The sequence below is a fragment of the Camellia sinensis genome, chromosome 14, assembly GCF_055761805.1.
Source record: "Camellia sinensis isolate YWXY chromosome 14, ASM5576180v1, whole genome shotgun sequence".
Lineage (NCBI taxonomy): Eukaryota > Viridiplantae > Streptophyta > Magnoliopsida > Ericales > Theaceae > Camellia > Camellia sinensis.
In genome coordinates, this window is record NC_138974.1 from 142,186,746 (window position 1) to 142,201,352 (window position 14,607).

Consider the following 14,607-nt stretch of genomic DNA (forward strand, 5'->3'; position numbering starts at 1 on the left):
TTAAGTTCTTACCATCTTTCTTCAATTTTTCTTAAAATTGTTTGTATTTTTAAATTATCAAAAGAGACAAACCCTAAAATCCATTGTATCACAACCCCCCACATTTAGTCACAACACTTCAATCTCCCCGTTTTGCCTCATCTCTCACCCCTCACTTTAGTTTATCCTTGATTCTAACCATTACTTATAACTCTCTCCCTTTCGTGACCACTACTTACTTTTCCTTTTTTCACAGCCCTTTCTACTTCCAACTTGTATGATTTTCTAAGCCCTTCCTTATCGCTTTTATCTCTAACCTATTCTTTTTTTTTCCCTTTCTTTCATGTAACACTCTCTCTCTCTCTCTCTCCCTTTCTCGTTATTTTTCTCTCTTTATCACTTACATACACACACACACACACACACACACACACACACACACACACACGTCTTTCTATACTGGTGAATAATGAGTGGTGGAGTTAGGGTTAGCGTTTGAGCATAAGAGAATGAAAGAAGTGAGGGACGTTAGAGAAGAAGGGAAATGACGTGGGGCATCGGGGAAAGAAGGTAAGAAGAATGGCTGATTTGATAGAAGATGTGGGAAATGAGGATGGACGATAGTCGGCGGGGAGGGAAAGATAGAAATTGGAGGCGTTAGGAGGGAAAAAAGAGAAGACGATAATGAACTTGAACAAATGATGAGGGTTTATGGGGTTTAAAAGTGAAGGAAAGAAGACGAAAGCCATTGGGGAGGTAGTATCGAAAGTAGTGCCGACAATAAATGTATGTGGGCGTTTGGGAATTTGGGTTGGGAGACTTTTTAGTTAAAATAACTAATAAAGATAAAATAAGTTAAAATAATCAATAGGATAACATGTCATATCTAAACCATAATTATTTTACATTTTTTCCTCACAGCCATCAAATCAATGATAAAAAAAATTGTCATTCAAAATACAACTTTTTTAGCTAAGCTAAAATAGCCAAAAACTAACTAAAATTACCTAGTTCCCAAATGAATCCATAATGAGCCAATATTGATTGAGTTTTTAACAAGTCCAGTACAAGTCAGACTTGAGTAACTTGATTTTTTATAATTTATATAAATTTATCAAGTTGGATGGTAAATTGTTCAAATTTAATTTAAAAACTTAACAAGTTTAAAATTATATTCACATTTAATTTAGTTACATAATGAGCTCATTTTGAAAAAATTCTTAATAAGCCAAGTTAACAACACTAATTTCTTGCCATATCATTAGTTGTAGAGGATTGATGGTGGAATTGCCGCACTGGATTGCAAGCTCCCCTATTTATCTGTCATGTGAGAGTGAATTTTGGGTGAATTTCACTACAATGTGAGTTGGACCGTGGGTTTAAATTATAACCGAAGTTTTTGCAAACAGAGGCAAATCATGGGATGCCACGTCGAGGAACATTAGATTACATGAATCTCGCCACCAAATATTGAAAAGACGATGATACCCCTCCTTTCTATGACGCGTCGAATTTTGTTTGGCTCTATATAAAGAAACTTAAATTACAATGCCAATCCCCAATTTAATATAAATTTGAGTCCTTTCTTCAAATATATGTATTAATAAGTAGGTATGAACCTTCTATTGGATAGGATAATTTTCTTTGAGAAAGTATTAATTGCACAAACAACGTTCAGTTTTCACTAAATTTCATTATATCTCAAAATTTAAATTCATAAATTTGGACGCTAAAATTGCATCTGCTTTATCTTTCAAAAGAGGCAATTGTATGAGTTCTTTTGAAGTGTTTTTGCTAATAACAACCTAATAAATTGTTGATAAAATGATTAAATTGTCAAAAATGGTTTTAGAAAAATGCTTGAGGCTCATTTTTTTGGAGATCCCCATAATCTTTTTGAATTTTAACGATTAATGAATGTATGTGACCCACTCATGGATATATGGGCCCACACCATCAATGGTTGAAATCTAAATGGAGTTGTGGGAGTTTTCAAGAAAAGGAGGTCTCAATCATTATTGATGGTTTTATTAACGTTGGATTTTTATTTTTTTTAACATTATGAAAATGTACATGCCGTGGAAAAATTTTATTATACATTCACCGAAACTATTAACTATCCAAAAGTTTGTCGTTGATATTTTTTTTTTTTAACATGTGTTTTAATGAATGCCCAACATGTCTAATGATATTTTGATATGACTTGAGTTTATCTCATATTGGCTATGTTAATTTGAGAGAGTGTTTAAATTTGATAGGTTTATTTCGGGATCGATTTCGGTGATTTGAATTGTTCATCTTTTTAAGATTTGTTTAGTAAAATATTCATTCAAAAAATAAAATGGTCGAATATTAGCTACATATTTAAATTAAATTTGTATTATAAAAAATGAATATTATTTTTAAAATTATATTTGTCGTCTATTTAAAAAAAAAATCAATATGATATAAAATATATAGTCACCAATGTTTAACTATCTTATTTTTTATATGAATATTCTATTACATAACTCTTAAAAAGTGAATAATTCAAATAACCAAAATTGGTTTCGAAATACATCTACTAAAGCTTCGTTTGGCATTAATTAATATAGTCAACTTTTTTGTGTTGAGACCTTTTTAATCTCATTTGGTTTGAATTTTTTGACTTTTGTAAGAAAAAAGTATAATGATTAAGGATTGAATGTAATATTTTGTTTTATTAATTTATTTAGCCTATTTTATCATTTTGTGTTTTTTTAGCCCTAAAATGATAGCCAAACTGGGGCTAAGTTGTCAGTCCATTTAGAGATAGTTTCGGATTAATTTTTTAATAATTTTTTGAACCTATATATTTTTAAATTTTTGTAAAATCATAACTAATGTATCTAAGAAGTCATTTTTTGACTTTTTGTAAATAACTAATTGAGTTTTTAAATTTTTTAGTAAATGACAAACAATTTTTTTGAGTGATTGATTTTTTGGCTTATTTATGAAGTGTTTAACAAATAGTTAGAAGAGTAATAATAGAGACTCTCTTTTTTTTTGACCCCTTACAATCTCTATAGAAATATATCAGTGAGTGATAGGAGGAAAAAAAATAAAAATAAAAAGTTAACTAATCCCAATACATTAGGGGTGGTGGGATCAAGATAAAGGGGCTCTTAACCTTTTTCCTAATTAAAATAGTTAAAAAGTCATTAAAAATGTCATATAAGAAAATTGAAGATTTTTTTTACATTCTCTCTATCTTTTACATTTTTAAAAAAATTTCTTTACCTCACATTTTCACTAAAAATTCAAAAAATACTAAAAAAGTCACTTCTAAAACTAACCCTTAATAATAATAATAATAATAATAATAATAATAATAAACTTGTTTATTAAAACCTCCCAAACAACTCCTTAATGATAAAGTGGTATTTCAATAATTTCTTGCAGTGTTTGTGTAATTAAGCAAACAATAGTGGGTTTAATAAATAATAATTATTCTGTAAGAGAGAGAGAGAGAGCATAGGAAATGGCGGAGGAAGAAGAGAAGCTCTTCTTGTCATCAGCTCATAACTTCCTCGTTCTTATTCATTCAATTCATTCATCATCATCATAATCACTTTTCTCTCTCTCTCTCTCTCTCTCTCTCTCTCTCTCTCTATCTCTTCTTTCTTTCTACCTACCGGTTTTCTCTCTCTAGATCTGTGCCGATCTCTCCGACTCTCTCTATAAGATGGATGAGCCTCTCTTGCTTCTTTCTTCTTCTTCATCTCCATAGCTATTGGAGAAGAAAAAACCACCCCGGTAAGATTCTCTTCTGTCAAACCCAGTAAAGAAAAACTCATCTGCTCTTCCATCTCTCTGTCTCTGATCTTCATTCATCTATCTTCAGTTCAACTCTCTCTTTCTCTCTCTACATTTATGCTGATTCATATTATATATATATATATATATATGTAGACGTGAGAGAAAAAATAGAGCAATCTTGTTTCTGGGATTTTGATTATTTCTTGATTTTCTTTGCTTTACTTTTTTTGTTTTTGCTTTTGTTTTTTTTTGGGGGTTTTTGTGCTATTTTGTATCATGTTTTGTTTAATCTGTCTGTGATAGAAATGATAAAGTTTTATGCGTTGTTGATTTGCATTGTTTAGAGAGATATCTATGATGTACTTTGATTTGTTACTTTCTTTTTTCTTTTTATTTTTTTCCCTTTGTCTTTTTTAAATTGTTGGATGTTGAATCTCAGTCTGTTGGCTTACTCCTGAGTTGGCAGTCTTAAAAATTAGGTTTTTGCTTACCATTTGTTTGTTTCCCGAGAAAACTAATGGGAAAATCGAATATTTTCTTTTGTATTGTTTTGATTTTCAAAAATTAGAAAAAGAAAAGCTTTTTAATCAAGAATAGAAAAGAAAATAAAAGAAAAGAAAAGAAATTATTTTAGGTTATATTATTAAAATAACCTTTTTATATTTTCAATCATTTTATTTCTTTTATTTTTATAGGGACAAAATTGATATTATAAAAATAAAAATTTCTTATCTCTCCCCTCTTGGAAGATTGAAAATGAGGTTTAGAAGAGAAATGAATTTCTATCTACTTCTTCCTATTTCTCTCCACTTCCACTTAGATTATCTGAACAAATAAAAAAAATACATATCTCACCGTTTCTTTTCTTTTCTTTTCAAATCACTCAATCCAAACATACCGTTAGACTTTGTTGCCTTTAAGAATTTAACATAACAAACCTTATCCTGACTTTTATTTGATTCTCTTCAAACGTTTGAATTTGAAACGTCCGATTTTGCAGAGATTCGTTTTAGATATTTGCTTATTCATTGTACAATTTTAGCACTGTCTTAACAGAACCCTTTGTCCCAGTCTATATAAGAAGTTAATTTCTTTCCATATTCACCATTAATACCATCAAAACTTTCCAGTCATTACAAGCAAAAGACTCTCACTTTGTTTTATATTGGTGATGAATTATGTTGTTGCACATCTGTATTCTGGGTGTGTACATATGAATTATTTTTCTGTGGCTTCTTAGGATTTGATGAAAACCCATCAGTATTTGTTTCTGGGTTTTGTAGTTTTTATCATTGCTATCATCTGTCTGATTTGGTATTTTTGATCATATATATTATTTTATAATGTGTGATGAATGTCTGTTTGACGTTTTTGAGTTTTTGTGTTTTTGTTTTCAGTTTGATTTGGGGCAAATGAAAGCATGTGCTGTGGATTAGAGCGATGAAAGCCTGGATTGGATCTGATACCATCATCGTTGCCATCATCGCCTTTTTCCTTTTACAAGAGTAAACCTACTAACATAGACATGAATAACTTGACTGTTGAAACTGAAGATACTTTTGCTAGTTTGCTTGATTTTGCCGCCAACAATGATGTTGAGGGATTCAAACGGTATATTGAGTGTGACCTTTCGGGTATTGATGAGGTTGGGTTGTGGTATGGACGCCGAAAGGGGTCGAAGCAGATGGTGCTAGAGCCTAGAACTCCTTTAATGGTTGCTGCTACCTATGGCAGTATTGATATTGTGAAACTAATTATTTATTTTTCTGATGTTGATGTTGATGTCAATCGGCCTTGTGGCCATGATAAGATCACTGCCCTTCATTGTGCTGCATCGGGTGGTTCTGTGAGCGCAGTTGATGTTGTGAAACTTCTCTTGGATGCTGGTGCTGATCCTAATTTGATCGATGCCAATGGTCATTGTCCTGTTGATGTTATCGTAGTCCCCCCAAAATTCCAAGAATTGAAATTTGCTCTCGAGGAGCTTCTCGCCACCAATGGTTCTGTCGGTGAGCGCAACCCAAGGGTATCAATGGCCACTTCAAATTCCAATTCTCCACCACTGTCGCCATCCCCGGATAATAGATCCCTATTGTTTGGGTCAGATTCAACTTCTTCCCCCAAGAGTTCAAAGTTCAATGATGTTTTTGTTTCTTCTGCTTCAGAGAAGAAAGAATACCCAATTGACCCATCATTGCCGGACATCAAGAACAGCATATATTCAACCGATGAGTTCCGAATGTTCTCATTCAAGGTCCGGCCTTGTTCTCGTGCCTACTCCCATGATTGGACCGAGTGCCCATTTGTTCATCCTGGTGAAAATGCTCGGAGAATGGACCCGAGGAAATATCATTACAGCTGCGTTCCATGTCCTGATTTTCGGAAAGGGGCTTGTCGAAGAGGGGATGTGTGTGAGTATGCTCATGGGGTTTTTGAGTGTTGGCTCCACCCGGCTCAGTATAGGACCCGGCTTTGCAAGGACGGTACAAGTTGCAATAGAAGAGTATGCTTTTTTGCTCACACACAAGAGGAACTCCGACCCTTGTATGTCTCTACCGGTTCTGCTGTGCCATCGACACGGTCTGGTTTGGCTGCCACTAGTGGGATGGATTTTGCTGCAGCCATGAACCTGTTACCTGGTTTGCCATCCTCAGTAATGTCCCTAATGCCATTCACTCCACCCATGTCTCCATCTGCCAATGGCATTTCAAACATGGGTTGGCCTCAACCAAATGTCCCGGCACTGCATCTATGGGGAAGCAATTTTCAGTCAAGTCGCTTGTGATCATCTCTAAATGCAAGAGATATTGCAGCAGAGGGCTTAGATTTGTTGCCAGATTTTGATGTGCAACAACAGCAGCTCCTAAATGAATTATCCCGTCTCTCTCAGCCGGGTATTTCTTTGAACCGGTCTGCTAATTCAAAAACACTAACCCCTTCAAACCTCGAAGATCTGTTTTCTGCTGAGAGCTCTTCTTCTCCCCGGTATTCTGATCAGGCATTGGCTTCAGCTGTTTTCTCGCCTACACACAAGTCAATGGTTCTCAATCAGTTTCAGCAGCAGCAGAAGAGTCACCGATTAATACTAATTTCTCACCAAAAACTATTGACCACCCTCTTTTGCAGGCTTCCTTTGGAGGAAGAATGTCTCCTAGAAGTGTGGAGCCTATCTCACCAATGGGCTCTCGGGTTTCCATGCTTGCTCAACGTGAGAAGCAGCAACAACAGTTTTGCAGCCTTAGTTCTCGCGATCTTGGCTCCAATTCTGCTTCCATTGTTGGTTCTCCTGGTGATTCATGGTTGAAATGGGGTTCCGCCAATGGAAAGGCAGACTGGACTGTTAATGCTGATGAATTTGGTAGACTTCGCAGATCGTCATCATTTGAGCTTGGAAACAATGGAGAAGAGCCTGATTTATCATGGGTTCAATCACTTGTCAAAGAATCTCCACAAGAAATGAATTAAGGCCTGCAGCACCAGTCTTAGGTGGTGTTGATGGATCTGGATCTTCTGGTGAGGGCTCAAATTCGAACTTGCAGATTGAACCAACCGATCAATCTGTTCTGGGGGCGTGGCTCGAGCAAATGCAGATTGATCAGCTCCATGGCTCAGTAAAAACCTTTAACCATCTTTTTACCAAACATTAAAGACATGCAAGACTATGCTTTTTTTTTTGGGTAAACAATATATGTTTTTTATTAGTTTTGGGTTTTTGCTGGTAAGAGGAAGGTGACAGTAAAAGGAGGAAAGCAAGGAAGAAAGAAGAAAGAGAGCTCAAATATTCAGAAGAAAAATGATCAAATATTTTTTGGGTGTCATTTATTATTACAACTGAAGTTAGAAAGGGTAGAAATTCTAAGGGTTTCATCAAAAAATGAAGCCCAATTTCACCCAAAGATTTTAGGTCTCTTTTATTGTCATTTTTTTTACCCTTCTTTGAATGAGTTGAAAAATGTTCCGCGAAACTGGAACTGATTATGGTTACTGCTTACTGTTGTAATTTGGGGTTAATAATAAAACTAGGTACCAGAAGAAAATGTAGAGATGAGATGGGAAGAGATTATGATCTTTGATGTAACATTCAATTGAAATATGTGTTCATCTCCCTACCATATATTTTTATTAAGTAAGATACAATTAATGTTTTTTTAATTTTTATGAATTTTATTTTTACCCAATAACATGGCGTGAAGGTCATATTATTATGGTGGATATTAAATTTTCATTACTGTCATCATATTATTATGGTGGATCTGGTCTTTAGATACTTTACAATTTTATTACAGCTTACTCCAATGAGAAGAAAATAAATTTAATAAAATTTGACAGTTATTTTTCTTCTTCTGCCAGTGGTCTTCCTTTTTATTTTTATTTTTATTTTATTTATAAACATATATATATATATATATATATATAATTGGAGAAATTATAAAAAAAAAATTTAAGATTTGACTTTGAGAACAAATTAAATTCTAACTTTTAATTGTCTTAATTAAATCTTAAACTTTTAAAATTGTGTCAATTTTAACTATCTATTTGTATCATGTTGTTAGGGTAATTTTGACATTTTAACTAAATTTTTTTTCATTGTTGTTGGTAATTATTTCTCACGTTACCTGATGTCTATTACGGCCTCTTCTCTTTTCAAATCTGCTGCCACCGATTCATTTATTTTTTCAAGACTGTTTTGAAAAGATAGTTAAAAATTAATTTTAATTTTTTTTAAATTTTTTTTTGTTAAAAAAAAAATAAATTAAAAATTAAAAAGTGACTTTTAATCTATTTTTCAAAAGGCCTACCACTACTTTCTTTCACCAGTTCACCAACACTCACTCTTTTCCTAAACTATGGTTACTGCCCTCATCTAACATCACTAATAAAAAGTGATTAAATTGTTTAAATTACACTTGTTAGTTAATAGATGATTAGAATTGATATTATTTTAAAAATTAAATATTGAAATTAAAATATCAGGGTTTTTTTATTTTTTATTTTTCTTGGTTAATGAATAAATTCTCTAAGTCTGTCCTCTGTTAACTTTGAAATCAATTACCTAATGTCGGTTATCGGAGTAGGATGAGCGACAAAACTTAGAATGTGTGCACCGACTCCACAACGTACACATCATTTCAACTAGAAAGTATATCGGCCAAGATTTGATCCTACACCCCAAGTCTTGGATACAGGTCATCTAACACTAGAGAGTCATCTTAAAACTACTGCACCAAAACTCTTGAGAGTTGATTCTGAGAAATGTGAAATCTTGTTGAGATAGTAAATGTCACAATCCCTTTTATTAGGGTTTGACTTGTTGAGATAGTAAAATTTTGAGAATTTTTTCTTTCTGTTTCTTACACTGGTGGTGATGTTGATTAGAGGATAAATAAGAAGGCACTGAAGGCATGGGAAGCTGTGGTGTGTGGGTGGATTCCATGTCCCAAAAGTTAGAATTTGGGTTGTGGAGAATGTGTATGTGTGATGTGGATGGGAAAAAAGGCCTATTTATTTTGGATTCTATCAATCTCTTATGGAGATCTGATGCTAGGTGCAATTTTTTTCTATTTTTATTGCCCTAGGAATTGTGAATCTTACTTTTTCGAAAGATGATAGTGGTTCTTGTTAATGGAATGGAACATATTTGATATTCTTCCTTTGATGCCTTTCCATATTCTTCATTTTGTTATATTCTTGCATGTGGATTTCAATTGGTGACGAAAAAGTACTCTTGAATTGAATTTCACTTCGAAATGTTATATTTATGCTCATCTGTCTATTGTTACTGAGATTGGTAAATATTCAAAATATAAAGATTAAAATATAATTTAATTAAAGTGAAATTTTAATAAATATAAAATAGGTGTTAACATGAGAAAAATATTAACTCATATTAAATTTGATAATCTTATTAATTTAAGAAGAACAAAATATCGACATTATAATTTGACTTAAAGTGAATGTGATTAACTGTCTTACTTAAAAGTGAAAAAGTTCAAGCAAGATTTTAGAGAAAATATAATTAATTTATGATTCATTGACTACCTCAACCGAGGGAAAAAAAGTTATTTGTATGTAATTTAGCTTTGGCACCCCGTCTTCCGTTTCTAAAAATGTGCTTGCCTTCTTCTCATGGTTTGATTTTTAATTATAATTTTAATTTACAGAAATTATTTAATGAGATACAATAACATAAATATATTCACATTTATGGTATTTTGTGATATACACACATTTTGAGTCACTAAATAGATTTGAATAATATTCTTATTACACTCTTTGAAAAAGATAGGACAAGCTCTTGCGAGTTTTTACTGTGACGCTCCAAAATTTAAGAGATCTGAATCCATTAAGAAAATAGTGGCCTTGTTTAATTTGTTTTTGAGAAACAAATTTTTGACAATTTTTTTTTAAATTTTGTTTGGTTTAGTGATTTTGGAAATTTTTTTTAAAAAATTACTTTCTATCTTTTACACATCAATCAATCACTTTTTCTCTCACACATATCTACTTAACTATAACAAATTATCAAATCATCCTAAACTTCCACACTCCAAAATTATTTCCAAAATATACAACCAAACAAATCAAAAAAATTTCTAAACTCTTTCCCCAATTTTTTTTTTTTTAAATTTATCTCTCAAGATCAAACCAAACATACCTAGTATTTTTGAGATAATACATACATATTATATATTTATATATATATATATATATATATATATATTGTAGTGAGATATGAGTATACAACCGAATACCTAAAAATGATTTTTCACAAAGAGATGAGCAATAGGCTCATTAGAGATAGTATTAACTAAATAAATAAGTATTCAATATGCATATGAACATGGATGCCAATGCATGCGCCGTTTCATGATAAATATCCCGAGGTAAATATTTGCCAGTAGTCTATCTACAAACTATCAAAAACCATCCCCATTTCACCCGTTGCTAGTCCGAAGGAAATTAGTACGTACTCTATATGGATTTTTGGTCTTTCACCAGGAATCTCAAACCTACTTAAATCAACATTTCAAATTATTTTATACACTACTCGAATTCACTCATTATTATCCAACAATTTCCAATAGTCAATAACATTTTATAAATATGATAAAATCATAGATTGTCCAATGTGTAATGCCCGAGGATAAAATGAGTTGCTCAATGTATGATTTTTCAAATGGTTTCAATTCTCCCAAGTCATCAATAAATTTTGCAACATGCAATGCAATTCTTCACCGATTGTATAAATAATTATCTCTAATTGTATCTTAATTCAATATAATCTCCAGAATATCCTCAATTCATTAAAGGTAGTACTAATTAAACATTTCGCAATTTTCACATTTATAGGGTTTTGGAAAATTTAGGCTTTTTCCTTTTTGAATGAAATTTCACAAATTCATGCACAATGTTTGTTTATTGAAATAGAAATTTTAAGAAAATAGAATTATACATAAAATTCTTAATTTTGGATACAATAATTATATAAAATCTCGACACATTTTCAATAATCTTATAACTAATCAAACCACTACATATAATACTCAAAATCAAATTTATAGAGGTAAGATAATCCATATCTCAAAATTAGAAGAGGAGATAGAAAAAGACTCAAACTCAAAATTGCTCCAAACGACGATTGGACCTGGTAAGATTGAAGCCCGATATTATCTTTTGCCTACAACTCAAAAGATAATATCTTAATTTTATTGCAGCAAAATACAAAGCAAGACACAGCTTTTCAACAGCTGAATATTTACATTCACAAGAATTTAAAAACCTACTAAGGTAATAAATAGCTTGCTCCTTGCCTCCTTCATTGTCTTGGGCTAAGAAAGCTCCCAATGAATCCTCTGCTGCAGCTATGTACAACTTCAAGGGCTTGTTCCCCTTTGGTGGCATCAGCACTGGAGGGTTAGCCAAGTAGGCCTTGATACCTTCGAAAGCAATTTGATGCTCTGCTGTCCACACAAATTCCTCTTCATCTTTCAGCCTTAACAAGGAAGAAAATACTTTAGTTTTCCCTGCAGTGTTAGAAATGAACCTTCGAAGAAAGTTAACCTGCCCAAGGAACCTTTGTAATTCTTTCTTACTTGATGGGGGTTTGGCTTCAATGATTGCTTTGGCTTTATTCTGATCAATCTGTATTCCTTTCTTGTGAACAACATAGCCCAAGAAATTTCCAGATGATACACCAAAAGCACATTTAAGAGGATTGAGCTTTAACTTGAACTTCCTCATCCTTTCAAAAGCTGCTTCTAAGTGAAACAGGTGCTCCTCTATGGATTGGGACTTAACCACAATGTCATCAATATAACATTCCAAATATCCTCCAATAAGATCATGAAAGATAGTGTTCATGGCTCTTTGATATGTAGCTCCAGCATTCTTTAGACCAAATGGCATTTTAACCCATTCAAAGGTGCCAATATTCCCAGGACATCTGAATGCTGTCTTGTGGATATCTTCCTCTGCAATGCAGATTTGGTTATAGCCGGAATGCCCATCCATCATTGACAAGACTTGGTGACCTGCTGAACTGTCCACCAGCAAGTCCACTATAGGCATATGGTACTCATCTTTGGGAGTTGCCAGATTTAAATTTCTGAAATCGATACATACCCTCATTTTGCCATTCTTCTTGACTACAGGCACAATATTAGATAGCCACTCGACATACCTGGCTGTTCTAATAAAACCCGCCTTGAGGAGTCTAAGGATCTTTTCCTTGACCTTCTGAATTACTTCTGGACTCATCCTTCTTGGTTTCTGCTTATATGGCTTGAAGTTAGGCTTCATAGGGAGCCTATGTTCCACTAATGACCTGTCCAATCCTGGTAGTTCATTATAAGACCATGCAAAGCAATCTTTGTATTTCTTCAGAACAACCAAAAGCTGGTTTCTGTCCAGAGCATTCAAACAAGCACTTACATAAGTGGGCTGTTGTACAGAACCTTCCTCTAGATTTACTTCTTCTAAAGGGTCTTGTGCATGAGAACTCCCTCTGGTTTCTGCTACCTTTGAAGTGATCTTCAAACTTGGTTCTGCCCCCAGGTTCTTCAATTCAATATCTTTGTCCTCCTCCTCATAGACAAAATCTGTCCACAAGGCTTCCTCTTCCTGTATCTCCTGGACTTTTGTTTCAATGTCCAAGGCACAGTACTTACCAAGAGTCAAGACTCTAGCCTGTTGCTGCTGCTGTTTGCAGCCAATTATCATGGCCTCTCTCTCTTGCTCCTGAACTTTCTGGACTATTGCTTTTATATCCAATGCTAAAAATTTAATCAAAGCCAAGGATCTGGCTTCCTGTGGTTCCTCTCTTTGCCTATAACCAGGCATCATTGTCATCTCTAAGGACAACCTCTTCACCAGCACTCTCTTGGACTAAGTGCTTCAGGTGTGTCACCTCCTCATCAGCCGTCACTTCGGCTGAACTGTCATCTTTCATCAGTATACTGAGCGGTGTCACTCCCTCAATATACAATTTAGCCTCCGCAAAGTCTGCACAGGCTATGAAGGGTTGAGGATCTGCATCGATTTCCTCTGTCTCTCCATTGCCTAAAGCCATCATGATTTTCTGATGTAAAGAAGAAGGCACACATTTGTTAGTGTGTATCCAATCCCTTCCAAGCAAAGCATTGTATTTAGCATTACTGTCGATTACGAAGAATGCTGTCATACAATCCCTGGTTCCCACACTTAAGTTAATGGGTAGAATCCCCTGAGCCATTTGCTTATCTCCAGCAAAACCAGCAATGGTTGTGCTGGTTGGTATCAACTTGGGATTCTTTTTTCCTAGTTTCTTCAAAGAAGATTTCGGGAGTAGGTTTACTGCTGCCCCATTGTCTATCAGGACTCGGTTCAGCTGTATCCCATCAAAGAAAGCCTTGATGTACAAAGGCCTGACGTGCTGCGTCATCGAATCCGAAGGGTACTCAAATGGATACGATAGATTGATGCTTACCACTTCCTCACTTTCATATTCATCTTCCATCGGGGTAACCATTTCGAAATTATCTTGCACCATACTTGCCTGCGAGTCTTCACTAGAGATCTGAACTGGATCAACTTCCTGCCCTTCTTGATTTTCATCTCCAGCTTGGAATTCCTGTGGTAGTATGTGTACCATGTTCACTGATACCGAGGGAAACGAGCCAAACTGAATGGCTGGCTGTACTTGTTCCCCCTCTTGGTTACTTTGGTTGACTCCTTCAGAAACATCCTGCATGATGCATTCTGGTATTTCATTGCTAACTAATCCCTTCGAAGGATCTTTCTCAACTGGCTCTTCAGTCAGAAACGTTTGCTCAGCCATGAAGGCTTCGAACATCTCTTCCTCCACGACCTCTTTCTTCTGGCTTACGCTACTCTCTTCTTCGGTCTCGCTATCTGTCTCCATCAGAGCTTTCTCCAACCCTACCAAACTAGCCTTCTCTCTGGTTTTCAGTTCAGAATGAACCTTGACCAACTGTTCTCGGCTGCAGACCTCTTTGCTCTGTGGAACTGGCTTTGGAGCATAGTCTGACTTTGGGTTCTTCCTTCCTTCCGTTTTGATTGGTGAAGAATTTCCTCCACTTTCCTTCAGATCTTTCTGATACTGGGTGTACCTGCGCTGAATTTTTCTTCTCTGTGATCTTGAGATGACTGGGACCATGTCTGGTTCCCTTGTCTTTGGGTGTTTAAGCAGCACCCAGTTATTTGGAGCCACCATAGGAGGCTTGATCATCCTGCCTTGGTTTACAACATCTCTTCGAACAGACAATTCTCTAGGTTTGTTTTGCATTACAAACCAGTCTGGGACTCCAGGTACCCATGAACTTGCTGATTCAGACGTTGATCTGCCCTTTTCCA

The 14,607-nt window shown here is 34.5% G+C and overlaps 1 pseudogene; it reads left to right on the top strand.

Moving 5' to 3' along the window:
- Window positions 1-5,158: 5,158 nt before the first annotated feature.
- Window positions 5,159-7,584, top strand: LOC145806759 (zinc finger CCCH domain-containing protein 30 pseudogene; annotated as a pseudogene).
- Window positions 7,585-14,607: the final 7,023 nt, after the last annotated feature.